The sequence below is a fragment of the Gymnoscopelus microlampas genome (genome assembly GCF_963454915.1).
Source record: "Gymnoscopelus microlampas genome assembly, chromosome: 13".
In the NCBI taxonomy this organism is placed as follows: domain Eukaryota; kingdom Metazoa; phylum Chordata; class Actinopteri; order Myctophiformes; family Myctophidae; genus Gymnoscopelus; species Gymnoscopelus microlampas.
The window spans coordinates 7,027,869-7,044,786 of NC_139950.1; the positions used below are offsets into that span (position 1 = coordinate 7,027,869).

General features: G+C 44.8%; 2 protein-coding genes across 3 annotated transcripts in view; one reads left to right on the top strand and one right to left on the bottom strand.

Annotated features, from left to right (window-relative positions):
* Positions 1-16,918, bottom strand: part of selenou1a (selenoprotein U 1a) — a 310,703-nt gene that overhangs the window by 167,398 nt on the left and 126,387 nt on the right. The gene's annotated exons all lie outside the window — the stretch shown is intronic.
* lzts2a (leucine zipper, putative tumor suppressor 2a) overlaps positions 3,155-16,918 on the top strand; it is a 48,725-nt gene continuing 34,961 nt past the window's right edge. The window contains exon 1 of one of the 2 annotated variants that reach the window (XM_084076705.1): positions 3,155-3,268. The gene's annotated coding sequence lies outside the window, so the exon portion shown is untranslated. Of the gene's footprint in view, positions 3,269-8,991; positions 9,331-16,918 lie in introns of those variants that run through there. The other variant, XM_084076704.1, reaches the window with a different exon arrangement.

Below are 16,918 nucleotides of genomic sequence, written 5' to 3' on the forward strand. Positions count from 1 at the left end.
AGGTGGAGATAGCGTACAGTAGCATCACCTCACTGTAAGTGATACTGTATTTCTTCGTTTGTTTGTTTTTGCTAAACAGGTGAAGCTCTATATTGTGATGATAGTAATCATTGCTACAGACTTTTCAGTAACAGGGGTCTCCCCGTCTCTCCAGTGCTTCAGTAAACCAAAAATGCGTTCCACTTTCAGTCACCAGAACCAGGGAGGGATGTGTGTTTTCCATGAGTGCGACATGGTTAACATTGAGTTTGAATGTCATTGGGTTTATAGGGGGGGACACTTGGTTGTTGAGGGCCTCGTAGGTGGTGAGCAGTATTTTGGAATCTATTCTGTGTTTGACCCGGGAGCCAGTGAAGGTCATGGCAGACTGGTGTGATGTGGTCACTGGGTCGGGTTCTGGTGAGCAAGCGGGCAGCTGAGTTTTGCTCATTCTGTTGTTTCCTGAGGACTTTGGCGGTGGAGAAGCCAGTGCAGACGTTAAAATGACCCCAGAAGTGAAATGCCCCTTCAAGTACAAAATCGGAGTACTTCTTCCACTGTGTATCCTATGATTGATGAGCTTACAATACACCCACATCTTCTCAAATGTCTCGCCCTCGTACAGACGTTACGCCTGGCCAACACGCTGTGTGTTGTAGCTGTTTGTCACGCTATGTCTTCATCCCACTGCTGGATGAAATGTTAGATGTGACTGATGCTGATTTTGCCGTGCGAGCGAAATTAAAAACCCAATCCCAACGAGGTCAATAAAAAACGAGAGCTCTCACTGTGAGTGTCTGTGCCCCTACTCCCTAGACCATCAGCTTTTTTCAGCTGAGTCTGAGACCCAAAAGATAAGTTTGGCGTCTCCCCAGGACTCAAACAAAAACATACAAAAATACATTATGACCACTTAAAGCTGCACTATAACTTTCCTGTTCTACCCCGGATTTGATTTCCTGACCAAGTGCTGACATTTTGACCATTGAGCTAATAGAGCCCGCCTGCTTGCTCAGGGGATGAATTGAATCTTGACCATCAGGTCAAAATTTGTGTCAGATCCTGACCTTTATGACCTTTGACATGATTTAAATGTCTCAATAGCAGAGCAGGGAGATAAAATGCAACCACCCCAAATGTATAAGTTATATTTCATTAACATGCTCTACCATACAGATTCGACAAAATTAAATTGTATTCATTAAAAAAGTTGCATAGTGCCGCTTTAATCCTATTTAATTGTGAAAACAGCCGATCTACAAGCTCAGAGGACCTGATTGATTGGCTTGGTGTATGTGTGTGTGTGTGTGTGTGTGTGTGTGTGTGTGTGTGTGTGTGTGTGTGTGTGTGTGTGTGTGTGTGTGTGTGTGCGTGTGCGTGATAGCGAAGGAGAGATGAAGTGATACAAGGATGATAAGTTACATTGCATAGGATTGAAGGAAGGAAAGAGTAGAAATGCACTACTTCAGCTAACACAATTTAGTGGCTTTTGTTCTATCACCTTTCTCTTCTCCTCTCTTCTCCTCTCTTCTCCTCTCCTCTCCTCCCTTCTCCTCTCCTCTCCATAAGCCTGAGTGAATCTCGACACGTGTATATTAGTGCTCTCTCTCTCTCTCTCTCTCTCATCCACCTCCATGCGGCTGCTGTTGCTTCATGCTCAGCTGACCTAGATAGGAGGGAGGTAGCAGGGACCACACATGTGCACAGACTGCACACACACACACACACACACACACACACACACACACACACACACACACACACACACACACACACACACACACACACACACACACACACACACACACACACACACACACACACACACACACACACATGTTTGCCAACACATTCACACCACAAGTGCATGGACATCATGCAATGGGACACATACTGTACAGGCTTGAGGCGCCAAAAAAAGACATCATCCGTGTGTGTGTGTGTGTGTGTGTGTGTGTGTGTGTGCGCGTGCGCGCGCCCCTAGTTCATGTTGTCCATGTGCTATGTGGATAGCTGTCCAGATGGGGGCAGTGTGACCCTCTAGAGGGAGTCATCAGTGAGTGTTGTTGTATTGTAGGACATGCAGTGCTAATGAGCAGCAGGTCCAATAACAACACTTACAGTGTGAACTGTAACGTGTTACACTGAGTCTTCTCTCAGTGGACTGCTGCCTGTTACTGATGCTCTGTGTGCCAGCAAGCAAAGGTGGGAAGTAACTAAGCACATTGACTCTAGTACTGTACTTACCGTATATGCACAATCTCAAGGTAGGCTACTTATTCTTTACCTGAGTGTTTCCATTTCTTGAGAACTTTATGCTTCTACTTCTCAGAGGCAAATGTCGTACTTTTTACTCCACTACCGCTAGCTACTAGTTACTTTGCAGTTTTAGATTATTAATAATCAAATTATCAATCAAAAATCAAGCTCACAATGTGTTGTGATCCCGATGCGACACGTTGTGAGCTTTTAGAGTATAAAATATGGCTAAAGGTTATGGTGAACAGTGGTGGAAAAAGTACTCAAATGTTTCACTTAAGTAAAAGTATCAATGCTGCAATATAGAAATACTCTGTTACAAGTAAAAGTCCGGAATTCAAAATGTACTTGAGTAAATGTATGGAAGTATTGGCATCAAAATGTACTTAAAGTACCAAAAGTAAAAGTACTCATTATGCAGAATGTCCCATTTCGCCAAAATGTAGGGCTGAAGTGGTTAATGTATGTTTTGTAATAACATAAAAATCTACAAAGTAACTGGTAGTAACTAAAGTTTTCAAATAATTGTAGTGGAATAAAGTACAATATTTGCCTCTGAGATGTAGTGGAGTAGAAGTAAAAGTACTGAAAATTGGAAATACTCTAGTAAAGTACCTCAAAATTGTACTTAAGTACAGTACTTGAGTAAATGTACTTACTTAGTTACTTTACACCACTGATGGTGAATGATCAATGCTTATAGTCCAATAACAGGATACATGTGATTCTGAAATGGCCATTCTGCATAAAAAAGTACTTTAAAAAAGTAACTTTTCGATGCAGGGGTTTTACGTTATTCAACCAAGTATTTTTACACTGTGGTATTGTGACATTTACTTAAGTCCAAAATCTAAATATTCCTCCACCCCTTCCAGCAGTACGCAGCAGTGTAGCTGAAGGAGCAGCTGGAGGAGGAGGAGGAGGAGGAGATGGTGCCCGGAGAGTAGTGAGGTCTTGGGGATGAGAAGTCTGCGGCCCCAGCCTGTCTCTCCCAGACCTCCAGGAGGAGAAGACTGGGCCCCGCTCACTGGTAAGAGACTACAAGATCACTAAAACATGATGTTGACCTTCAATATCTGCTGACTCAAGTGTTCCCCCTCTTCCTCTTAACTCTCTCTCTCTCTCTCTCTCTCTCTCTCTCTCTCTCTCTCTCTCTCTCTCTCTCTCTCTCTCTCTCTCGCTCTCGCTCTCAGTGGTGGAGAAAGTACTCAAATGTAGATCCGCTATTTTCAAATAGCTTAGGTATAAAATAGGGCTAAAGTGGTTAATGTATGTTTTATTATGTAATCATGTATACCTGCAAAGTAACTAGTAACTAAAGTTTTCATATAATTGCAGTGGAGTAAAAGTTCAATATTTGCCTCCGAGATGTAGTGGAGTAGAAGTAAAAGTATTGGACATTGGAAATACTCAAGTAAAGTAAAAGTACCTCAAAATTGTACTTAAGTACAGTACTTGAGTAAATGTACTTAGTTACTTTACACCACTGCTCGCTCTCGCTCTCTCTCTCACTCTCTCTCTTTCACCCTCTTTCTCTCCTTGGCTTTTGGGGAGTCTGGGACGTTGATCAATGGTCTGAATCCGCGTAAGGCCGAATTTAGAGTAACTTAAGTGCACAAATATGCTAATAAGGGTTGTGGCCCCTGGCTTTGAAGTGGCCTCTTAGGGGCTGGGTTGGTTGGTAGACGGATGGCAGTTTGCAGGACGTGACACGGGGACAGAGAGTGATGGGGCGAGGGGTCATGGGGTGACAGGTTTCCGTGCAGTCCCCGTTGTCTGTCCAGACGGAGAGGAGGTGACAGGAATACGTCACTAAGTGGTCTTCTATAAGCCGGGCTTCCCACACCGCTCCATGCCTAGGACCCCCACATAGACATTTTTATTTGTATAGCACATTTCAACAACACGGCATTTCAATGTGCTTTACACAGAACACCAAGCAAAGGAAACACAAGTATACAATGACATTAGGATGCATAAAACTAAATAACAAAAAAACAATTACGGTGCAGAATAGAAAGAAAATAAATAGACATACAAAATAAAATAGCATAAATACCTGAGCTTGTTGATTGGCTATTTTCAGAACTTTTTTGTAACGTATTCTGGAAAATGTTCGATTTTGGTAAGTAAGTAAGGTTGAGATTGGTTAAGCTGGCACAGGAATCTTAATGAATTCAGCTTGAAGTGAAATGTATAGTCTCCGTCCTTTCCAATTGCCCCTCCTAGCACTTTGAAAACTACTTGTCTACGCATTGGTTCTCAAAGTGGGGTCCGGGGACCCCCAGGGGTCCTTGAGGGAGTTCCAGGGGGTCACCAGCCAAATGATGGATAGTTAGGAACCAAATGGACCCTTATGGGTCTGTAACTCAGAGAGTGTACAAATGGAACCTCCATTTGTACACTCTCAGTTAAATTAACATTGATTTTACAATTTTAATTGAGGTCCTAGAGATAGAAATGCCATTAAATGGGGGTCCGTAGCCCTAATGCATGTCAAACTGGGGGCCCTTGAAATTAAAATGGTTGAGAATCACTGCTAGAGCCGTAACAAATCTTCTCTCATGGGGGTCCCTGGCATATCTTTTCAAATGGGGGTCCGCGGGCTAAATAAGTGTCAATTTGGGGGTCCTTAACATGAAAAAGTTTGAGAACCACTGGTTGTCAAACTTCACACACCGACCGGGGGCAGCCATTCAAGACACCAAACTGCTCATCACGTCTCAGGAGCTCTTAGGGGGTTCAATGTCTTGCTCAAAGACACTCCGGACACAAATCCAGGAAGGGGTGGGGATTGAACCGGGCACCTTACGGTTCACAGATCGCCCCCTGAGCCACTGCCGCTGCTGTTTTTTTGTTCGCTCGCTTTTGACACAAAATCCAATTTTCTCTCACAGCAAATGCAATTTTCTTTGAACTGCATCTCTCGTCGCCTCAACCCAAAAGGTACGACCTGTTTCAAAGTGACACATTGGAGGTCGTATTGAACAACTTACTGTACTACCACCCCAATTTGCAGTTTAGTTTGTTTATTTATTCATGTATTCGGACATGTGTGTGTGTGCATGCGTGTGTGTGCGCACACACACACACACACACACACACACACACACACACACACACACACACACACACACACACACACACACGTAATGCTGACTCCAGACGGCTTCAACATTTCCTCCTATTCATCAACACAGGGATGCAGCGTATTAAGCGGGTCAGACAGTGAGTGTAGAGTGTATGTCAGTTATGTGAGCTGATAATAATGTTGCGGTCGACACTGCAGCAGCTGTCTTCCTCTCTCTCTCTCTCTCTCTCTCTCTCCATTCCTGTGGCTCCATTACAGGCCTGCTGTCTGCCCAGTCAGTCAGTCAGTCAGTCCACCCTGCCTGTGAACCAGACCAGATCAGCCCCCATGCAGCTGTCCCCGTCTTTCCCTGACTGTCTGTCCCAGTCTCACCACTTATCCACACAGCCTCGGCAAAAATCTGAAGTGCCGTAGCACACAGTGGTTCTCAAACCTTTTGCATGTCATGGACCCCCGCATTGAGATACTTGTGGCCCCACGGACCCCTTTTCTTTTTTTAAATATTGTTTTGGGGCTTTTTATGCCTTTTATTGATAAAATAGTAATCTGACAGGAAATGGGGAGAGAGATGGGGAGTGACATGCAGCAAAGGCCGTCGGGATCGGGACTCGAACCCGCGACGCGCTGTCAGGCTACTTTGGAGTCTAGGTCCACCCCGTGGACCCCTGTCTCAAAAGATCGAGTGCAGATTTTCCTAAATTATTCACAATCATTTTAACCAGTTTAACCCTATTTTATACTTTGGCTTTAAAAAAATAGCCGATCTACAAGCTCACAGCGTGTCACAAAATTAAGATTTAAAAACCCCCCACCCTGACAAGCACTTGGAATTGTAGGAGTTGAGGGATTCAGTTTGACTCGGTTTCACAGATAAACATTGTGAAAATCTACAAGCTCACAACGCCTCATAATGCGAGGCGTTGTGAGCTTGTAGGTATTTTTGCCTCTTTCTTATATTATTTGACAATTTGGTCAATGTTTGACCAGTTTTTAGTTTGTTGATTACTTTTGATGCAGTAAAGTCTTTTGTCATTTCCTTTACATTTTTTACCCCATTTGTTTTAGATTAAAAGGTCTTAAAAGTCCTTCAATTGTCACTGTCATCTGGGGACCCCCCTAAAAGCATGTGGGGATCCCCTTGGGTTTCCCGACCCACAGGTTGAGAACCACTGCTCTAAGATGTGACTGCAGTGTTTTAAAGGGCAAGACCACTTTGGTAGAGGTTTGGGTTGTGTAGTTACCTTCCCATGGTGTAACTCTAAAGGTGGACAAGAAATCAAAAATAAATGTTCCATTGATTAGAAATTGATCATTCAAAATATGCTCCTCAGCTTTCAAAGCCACTCTTTTAGCACATAAACGAACACAAACAAAGCTGTTTCAGACAATATAGAACATCACCAAACCCAGTACTGTTTGTTTTTTTAATAAAAATGTCAACTTCCTGTTGATTTTACTATTTGAAGATCCGGATCCGGTCTTGCCCTTTAAATCACTGTCCAACATGTCATCGTCTGAAGTAGGAGCCAAACGTCACGAGAAATAGATTCAATGGATGGATGGATGGTTTTGTCATCGGTTTGATCATACAGTTTGTGTGCTGTGAACACCTGTGAGTGTTTCCCTGCTTGGAGCATAATCTAGTCTATACATAGAATAATTTCCTTTAATTGTGTTGGCCGAACCCCCCCCCCCCCCTCGCTCTCCCTGTGTCTCTCTCTCTCTCTCATTGAAGCTCTGTTCTTAGGACATTACTTCATCTTCCTCTTTATCTGGAGCCCTCATGTCTGGTCTCCTTGTCAGTGGTGCGTGCGTGCGCACGTACGTGCATGCGTGCGTGTGTGGGTGGGAAGAAGAAGAATATTATATGCACACTATTAGTACGTTTTCTTACCTGCACGCACGCACACACACACACGCGTGCACACACACACGCACACGCACACACACACGCACACACACACAGCTTTGCGTGCTGCTGTTGTTTCAGCATGGGGAGTTTGAACTGTGTTACAGTTACGGCAGAGAGATGCCAAGACACACACTTAATGATCTCACTTCACACCTGTACCCTGTGTGTGTGTGTGTGTGTGTGTGTGTGTGTGTGTGTGTGTGTGTGTGTGTGTGTGTGTGTGTGTGTGTGTGTGTGTGTGTGTGTGTGTGTGTGTGTGTGTGTGTGTGTGTGTGTGTGTGTGTGTGTGAGAGAGAGAGAGAATAGTCTCACCTGCCCTCCCTCTCTCTCTCTCTCTCTTTCTCTTTCTCTTTCTCTTTCTCTCTCTCTCTCTCTCTCTCTCTCTCTCTTCAAGCATTACTCAGTTCTCTTATTGCTTTTCCATGGCAGCACACGGCAATAAAACCAGATTGGCTCGCCTTGTGGAGCTTAAAGCTCTGTGTGTGTGTGTGTGTGTGTGTGTGTGTGTGTGTGTGTGTGTGTGATTGTGTATAGCTACAACGTACCTGAGGACACAGTTTGGTTTTATGCACACAGTAACCACAAACAACCACACTTATTCATCGGAAGGGCCATTCGGCGCAGATTAATGCTAATACATAGCTATCTGTCTGTGTGTGTGTGTGTGTGTGTGTGTGTGTGTGTGTGTGTGTGTGTGTGTGTGTGTGTGCATGTGTGTGTACTTGCATTACTATACCTGCGAGGGACAAATGTCCCCACAAGTATTGTAGAATTTGAAAAGTAGACATTGTGAGGATTATTTGCCTTGTCCTCTCAGGAAAAATACAAGTTTTATGGTTTTAAAAAAATCTTTAGGGTCACAATTATGAAAGGATTCAGGTTAGGATTAGACCTTTAGAGGTTAGGTTTAGGGGTTGGGGTTAGGATTAGACCTTTAGAGGTTAGGTTTAGGGGTCGGGGTTAGAGTAATGCCTGATTTATCCTTAGTTGCACGCCTATGTCACGCACCGGAAAATCACAGCAAAATCTATAAAGGTCACAGTACGTCGCAGCTCTGACCTTGTCTATTCTCCTATTTTCGATGCCATCCTAACATTTCGATTTTGTCCTCACAAGTATAGCAATGCGTGCGTGCGTGCGTGCATGCGTGTGTGTGTATTCACTTCACAAACGGGGAGAGAAGGAAAAAAATGTGTTATGTAATTCTACCCCATCTGGGTTAATTCCCCCCCCCTCCACCACCTCTCTCTCTCTCTCTCTCTCTCTCTCTCTCTCTCTCTCTCTCTCTCTCTCTCATATCGTTAGATAATTACAGTGTGGGGGTGCAGCACCGAGGCTGCTGATTGGTGAAGGGGAGGCGAACCCCCTCCCCCATCCCCCCCGTGACACCCGACGTACGTGGCCCCGATGCTGCCGAGACACACACACACACACACACACACACACACACACACACACACACACACACACACACACACACACACACACACACACACACACACACACACACGTCAATTGTCTGTTGGATGTGATGATTCCACAGTGTTCCTCAAGAGAGAGAGAGAGAGAGAGAGAGAGAGTTAAGAAGAGAGGGAAACTTGAGGCAGTGTGTGTTTGGGGGGGCTGGCAGACAAAAGTGAGAGGAGGGAGGGAGGGGTCACAGGAGGAGGCGGAGCTACAGGACAGACAGCAAGGAAGCAGGAAAGCTGAGAAGAGGAGCAGAGAGAGAGGAAAAGAGAAGAGAGGAGAGAAGGAGGAGGAGAGGAAAGCTTCCTTCCATTCTGGAGTCACTGCTGCTGGGATATGAGTGTCCTGGAGCACAGTGCCGCGCACACACAGCCAGGAAGTTAACGCCACTGGAATAAAGAGATAGGGGAGAGAGAGAGAGTGTGCGTGCGTGTGTGTGTGTGTGTGTGTGTGTGTGTGTGTGTGTGTGTGGGTGTGTGGGTGTGTGTGTGTGCGTGTGTTAAGAGAGGGAAAGGGGAAGAGAGGGGAAATCTGAACCGGCGGACAGACAGAGACTGGAGTGATTTATTTTTCCAGGAGAGACGGGGACAAGCAGAGGCAGTAATGCAGGGCTCTCACCAGGGTAAGTGTGTGTGTGTGTGTGTGTGTGTGTGTGTGTGTGTGATAAATTCACAATACACAGAGAGATCAAAGTTGTTCTACGGTGAATGAGACTGTTAAGGTATGTGTGTGTGTGTGTGTGTGTGTGTGTGTGTGTGAGAATGCACACGTGCAGTATGCATTTCAGTGTGTTAAGCAATACAAGCTCAGTGTTCACATTGATAAGATTTACAAACTAAAAAGAAAACCTCTGTTATTCTTTTTAGTCTCTCTGCATTCTGTGTATCTCATTCTGGCCTGTTTAGATGAGTACAAAGTTGGCCATCATGGAAACTTGAGGCACTATATAGAGCAGTGGTTCCCAAACTTTTTAGCTCAAGACCCAAAAGATAAATCAGATGTTTGCCCAGGACCCAAACTTCCCTAAACATTTGTTTTCTAATTTAGGGAATTTCCATTTTTATTTTATTCTTAAAATTATTTTAGAAAAATGTTTCAATTAGTTTTCAACTCATGACAATTCTTGAATGTTTTGGGAAAATATTTCAAAATAATAATAATTAATGATACATTTTAGGAAAAAAAAATTAAGGGATATTAACTTGTGAGTGACCCACGAAAATGGATCCGCGGCCCACAAATGGGTCCCGGCCCACTGTTTGGGAAACAGCACTAGAGCGTCCCTTTGGCAGGGTGGCAGTCATTGAAATGCCATTAATGGAAGGTGTGACAGGCAGGCAGGCAGAGAGTCTGGGACAGAGCTGCCTGCCTGCCTGCTATTCAGACGGAAACACAGGCTCTTAAAGGATAGGAAAGTACTTCAGGAATGTGGCGCGTAGGCCAGGCTTGTATTCTAAAGTTAGCAACAGTTGAGTCCGGCCAAAGTCAATCGCACTCGAGCAACGACTATAATAAGGTTGTGATATTATGAAGGAAGCTGGTCAGTGGCTCTGCCACACGGCGGGACACAAGGCTAGACCTGTGCTAGCCTGTTGGCACAGCGTCAGGCAGCTGGTGGACTGGGAAACAGTTAGCTACTAGTGTTGTTGTTGTTGTGTGTGTGTGTGTGTGTGTGTGTGTGTGTGCGGGCGCAGGGGGGCAGCATAAATGACCACTTCAAAATCAGCTTTATTGTCACATCACAGGTTTACAGGTGTAAACAGTTTTTCACGTTACTTTGTTCTTGCATGTTATTTACAGCATTGTGTAATAGTTTTTGAACTTTACCTTACTGTACCTGTAAAGAGGCGGGTGCAATTATAAATTCATCTTCACTTACCATAGCATCTCTTTTCTAGGGTGAACATTCTGTGAAAAATAGCAGATGTACAAGCTTACAACACGTCGTGAGCTTGTAGATCGGCTATTGTTTTGCTACAGATATTTAGCGTAGAGCGAAAACAGGGAGCCTTGTGTGGACCCTGTGGAGCCTTAGGGGCGGCCATAGCTGAATGGTTGGTGAGCCCGCCTAGGGAGCCAGAGGCCCTGGTTGCCCCAGGTTCGATTCCAGGCCAGGTCAGCATATGTGTCGATTAAATGAAATTTGTCCCTGAGCAAGACTCTTAACCCCTAATTGCTCACAGGTTCTCATTGGAAACAAGATCGCAAGGACTTTCATGAACGACCTGTTAAAAGGAATTATCCTTATACCCCTGGGGAACTCTGGTCAACTAAATATAGGGTTGATCCACTAGTGTCCCCTGATCTGGGGCAAACATTCTGTGACGCGACGGCGAAGACATTTTGGTTGTTGAGGGGAAAAAGGAGTGGAGCTAGCATAGAGCCCTGCGGGACCCCGGTCGACCAAGTATATAGGGGTTAAGTGGATAAATCAGTTGGCTAATGTTGTTAGGACTGTAAAACTGTGCTCTCTGTCAGGCTGGAGATGTTTGGTTTGAGCACCATGTGGTCGTCACAGAGATGGAGGAGTCACTATACATTTAAGGCTCAGTGAAGCTGCGTTTTGGGGGGGGGGGTTTGCAGGGGGACCAGATTTGCTAATCTGTGCTCTTGGTAATCTGCTCATTACAGCTTGTGTTGAGTATTGATCTGAAATCGCATCTCCCGGAAAGCTGGACAGTTGGCCGGTCTGGGTCATTCAATCTGCCTAGTGTCTGTCTTCTTCTTCTTCTACTACACACACACACACACACACACACACACACACACACACACACACACACACACACACACACACACACACACACACACACACACACACACACAGAACCTGAGACAGCATAATGGATTCATCTCTTAAAACTCCTAAGGGTAATGTGTCGAAATTGACCCTTTTTGGTTAAATGACGTATGTTGCCGTACAGAACCTGCAATTATGTCTCATTCTAGAAGTGTGAGCCACATAACTTGATTGATTGAAACCTTTATTTATTCTCGAAAAGAACATTGAGGTTTGCCCTCATTTGCAGTGCTGTCGAGATCACACACACGCGCGCGCGCACGCACACACACGCACACACAAATCCACAATTAAACCCAAACCGAAAACTACATAGTGAGGTAGGGAGAGTTAATAATAATAATAATATCTGGGATTTATATAGCGCTTTTCGAAGTACTCAAAGACATTTTACATGTATGTGGGGGCCAGGTGAGAGGACAAAAAAACAACTTTATTAGGAAAACTCAAAAGACGCAAAAGATAAGAATTAAAAGCAATAGAACACCAAAAATAACGAGTTGAAATCAAAGTCAACCCGGAAAGGCTATTCTAAACAGGTGGGTTTTCAGGGCGGTTTTGAAGGTAGGTAGGGAGTCTCTGGTGTGTTTGGGGAGTGTATTCCAGAGGGAGGGGGGCAGCCACAGAGAAGGCCCTGTCGCCCCAGGTACGGATCCTGGTCTTGCATGGGGACCTCCAGGAGGCCGGCGTTACTGGACCTGAGGGATCGGGACGGGACATGTGGCACGAGGAGGTCAGAGAGACAGGGGGGGAGCCAGGTTGTGCAGTGCCTTGTAGGTGGTGAGCAGCATTTTTAAAGTGGACTCTTTGTTTGATGGGCAGCCAGTGGAGATTGTGAAGGATTGGCGTGATATGGTCTCTGGAGCGGGGTGTTGAGGGTGTGACAAAGACGCTGTTGATGTTAGTTGAGAGCAGGTTATTTAATTTTCCATATAGGATATTGTGGCATTAATCTTTAGCGTGAGTTGTAGATTACTCCATGAAACTGGAGCATTAAAACAGAAAGCAGATCTTCCCAGTTCGGACTGAACATGTGGAGCCTCAAGTGTGTAAGTCAGTGGGTTGAGCGGGTCTGGTAAATGCTGTTGTTCCAATGTAACAGCAATGTAATGTGTGGCGGTCATTTCCTATCAATGGCCTTAACCCATTAATTGACTGTCATCGGCTAATCTCAGAACGTCCATCGTAGTGCCAAGCTATTTCTTACCTTTTTTGTTTTTTTGATTCCGTCATAGGCCCCGCTAAATCCTTTTAAAATCCGCGTTCATTTTGTTCGACACAAACACGGGACCCGACCGAACAAAACGCTGAAAACCGTGCCGCGATCCGACACTGCATTCTGGAGAACGAGAGGAAAACGCTAAAATGGTGGATGCGGTGAGAAAAACAACAAGCCAAGATAATGGCGTCCAAAGTTGATCGCTAGACAGGAAACGGAGGCGGGAGAAAAAACGGAAACAGTATTATTTCGTTTCCGGTCCGCCCCCTTCGAAACCGGAAGTGCAAAAAAAATCCGGAATCTGCACCTGCACGATTTAACATGGGAAAACACCCGCCCCGTAGGACTACGGGAACGGCAGTTAACGGTTGGATTTAACGGCCCGTAGGACTACGGGCCTGGCAGTGGATGTGTTAAAGCCGGGAAAGCATCTGTGTCATTTTAGATTTTAGCATTGGCTATTCAAAAATAGCAGACATGCAAGCTCTCATCTGCTATTTTTGAAAATGTTTTGAAAAATCTTGAAAGTGTGAGAACTCGTGATTTAGAAGCCATTTGTAGAATCGGCCTCAGGTCTTAATGGGTTTGAAAGATCCTCCCTGAGAGGACATATTTTAATCATTCTATAAGTGTTGCCCCCACAACAACAAAACAACCTCACACTGAATCTCTTCTTCCTCTTGATGACAAACCCACAATCGAAGCCCCGCCTCCCCAGCCATGCTAGTTTCTTCTTCTTCTTCTTCTTCTTCTTCTTCTTCTTCTTCTTCTTCTTCTTCTTCTTCTTCTTCTTCTTCTTCTTCTTCTTCTTCTTCTTCTTCTTCTTCTTCTTCTTCTTCTTCTTCTTCTTCTTCTTCTTCTTCTTCTTCTTCTTCTTCTTCTTCTTCTTCTTCTTCTTCTTCTTCTTCTTCTTCTTCTTCTTCTTCTTCTTCTTCTTCTTCTTCTTCTCCTCCTTCTCCTTCTCCTTCTCCTTGAAGGAGAAGTAAAGGAGTACCTTTACTTATTACACTGTACAATCTTACATAGAGGCCTTGTACTTGTAACTCTAAATTGTGGTGTTGATACTTTTAATTAAGTAAAACATGTGAATAGTTCCTCCACTGCTGCTTTCTCATCATCTTTTGTTATGTCTGTGACTGATGTGTCACTTGTCGTGTGTGTGTGTGTGTGTGTGTGTGTGTGTGTGTGTGTGTGTGTGTGTGTGTGTGTGTGTGTGTGTGTGTGTGTGTGTGTGTGTGTGTGTGTGTGTGTGTGTGTGTGTGTGTGTGTGTGTGAATGATGTGTCAGCACATCTGTTAGTAGACCTGTGGTTTTACGTCCAGGCCTTTCTGTCGCCGTCACCAGTGTGTTTGTGTGTCAAGGTTGTGTGTGTGTGTCTGTCTGTGTGTTTGGGTGCCGTATTGAGGTTCTGTGTGTGTGTGTGTGTGTGTCATATCGAGGTTGTGTGTGTGTCACCAGTTTGTGTGTGTGTGTGTGTGTGGTGGCGAGTTTGTGTGTGTGCGTGTGTGTGTGTGTGTGCGTGTGAAGGACTTCACACCATGGGGAGGCTATAATTAAGTGGGCCGGGTGGTGGGAGGGCAGTGATTGGTGGGAGCTGATGTTTGGCCCGTGTAAACACACACACACACACACACACACACACACACACACACACACACACACACAGCTGCTTGACATGCAGATGTTTGACGTCCACATAAACCTTAAACCCTATATACTTTGTTGTACATCAAGTACCGAAAATAGTCGATCTACGAGCTCACAGTGCATCACTATTCTCTCCGAATGTCCACCTATTATGAAATGGGAGAGAGACAAAGAGTAACAGAGAGAGAGAGACTGGTGGAGAGAGAGACAGAGAGAGAGAGAGAGAGAGAGAGAGAGAGGGGGGTTAACTGCTATGATACCTTTATTGATCCCGGTACAAGTTACAGATAAGGACAAGAACGGTGCAGAAGAATAACATCACAATAAAAACACCTTCAAAGAAATATAAATAAGTATACAGATGTATATACACCCTACAGTCATCCTGCCTGTTGCAGAGCAAGAGACACTTCCAATAAATATAAAAGTATACAGACTAAGTATAGGCTTATACACATATATATCACATATATAGATACACATACAAGAGTGAGAGACAGACAGACAGACCGAGAGAGAGAAAGACAGAGTGTCAGGAACGACAAGTGAGCAAACAGCGAGGCAGAGTGAAGGAGAGAGAGAGAGAGAGAGGATGGGTTACCTCATCCACTGGAACAAAACACATGAGGTAAATGTGTGTCACATGGTCCCCTACGTAACCCTTTCCATGCTCCCTCTGTGTGTGTGTGTGTGTGTGTGTGTGTGTGTGTGTGTGTGTGTGTGTGTGTGTGTGTGTGTGTGTGTGTGTGTGTGTGTGTGTGTGTGTGTGTGTGTGTGTGTGTGTGTGTGTGTGTGTGTGTGTCTTGGAGGTAATGGAAGGGTCACAGAGAATAGAGATCCAGGATGGGGGGGGGTTTCACTGCTATGATACCGCCTCTGAGCTTCAATCGAGGACACACACACACACACACACACACACACACACACACACACACACACACACACACACACACACACACACACACACACACACACACACACACACCTCCTCAGTATCCCCCACTGCTGGCCCGCTGAAGCCATGGAGGTTAAAGTTCATTCCACACTGTAAAGATCATCAGTGACAGTGTTCATGTATCCATTCAAATACATTGTGTACACAGGATTTTACAGAGGACTTGTGTCAAGCCTCAAGTCAAAACGTCTGGAGAGACAGTCACAGACAGACAGACAGACATAGAGTGGTGATTAAATGCAAGGGCTTGCTTCTCCTCTTCCTCACTGTGCTGATAGTGTGTTTTCCATCTCTCTCTCTCTCTCTCTCGCTCTCTCTCTCTCTCGCGCGTGCGCGTGCGGTATGGACAGTCCGACAGAGTATGTCTAGGCACCCTGAGCACGTCGTCCGCTGAGCGTCTGCGTGCATGCCTGCCTGCGTGCGTGTGTTTTTGGGCTTGCGTGCGTGCGTGCGCACTCTGCCATGTCAGACGTTTTGTGAGTTGAAGTGAATTATACATGGAGGTTGGCATCACGGGCCAAATGAGCTGTCAGTGCTTATGTAACAACTGCTGTGCAACTCATTTCCACAGCTACGATTCATACCAATGTGTGTGTGCTTGTATTACTATACTTGCGATGACCAAATGTCCTCACAAATAGTGGAATTAGAGAAATAGAAGTTGTGTGAGGACCATTTTCCTGAGTTAGGTTTACAATTAGGGAAAGGTTCAGGTTGGGGTCAGGATTAGGATTTAGGAGGAGGAGTTTAGGGGTTTGGGTTATAGTTATACCGGATTTATATGCTGGTGTCGTGCACCTTAAAATAGTCGATCTGCTATTTTCATCAGTTTCTCAGCTATTTTCGATGTCGTCCTAAAATGTGTATCTCCAGACAAATATAGTAATGTGTGTGTGTGTGTGTGTGTGTGTGTGTGTGTGTGTGTGTGTCGTCCTAAAATGTGTCTCCTCACTATTAACTATTGTGTGTGTGTGTGTGTGTGTGTGTGTGTGTGTGTGTGTGTGTGTGTGTGTGTGTGTGTGTGTGTGTGTGTGTGTGTGTGTGTGTGTGTGTGTGTGTGTGTGTGTGTGATTAATGGTCATTTGATCATTATTTAAAGCTCTGCCAAATGACAGCCATTTCGTTTTTTTTAGATGTTACGGCCTACTTCTTCTTTGTACTTATACTGTGATGCTGTAAATATATTTTTGTACTACTTAAGTAAAACATTTGACAGCCATTTCGTTTTTTTAGATGTTACGGCCTACTTCTTCTTTGTACTTATACTGTGGTGCTGTGAATATATTTTTGTACTACTTAAGTAAAACTAGTCCATACCCGCCATTGCCATCCACCGTCCAGCCGGGCTATGGGACTGCAGCCACGACTACGGATCCCATTGCCTGTGAGGACCGTTGACGCTAATAAACACCTTCAATTTGTGGGAAAAGTGAAACATTGGCTTCGTCGCTGTCTTCATAATATAATCTGAACTTGTATACGGACATTGACCGTTAGCATATTATGCTAACGGTCAATGCCCGTATGCAAGTTCAGATCAATTTGTGGACCCACTGAGGAGTAAAATGCGGATCAGACAGAATGACAGA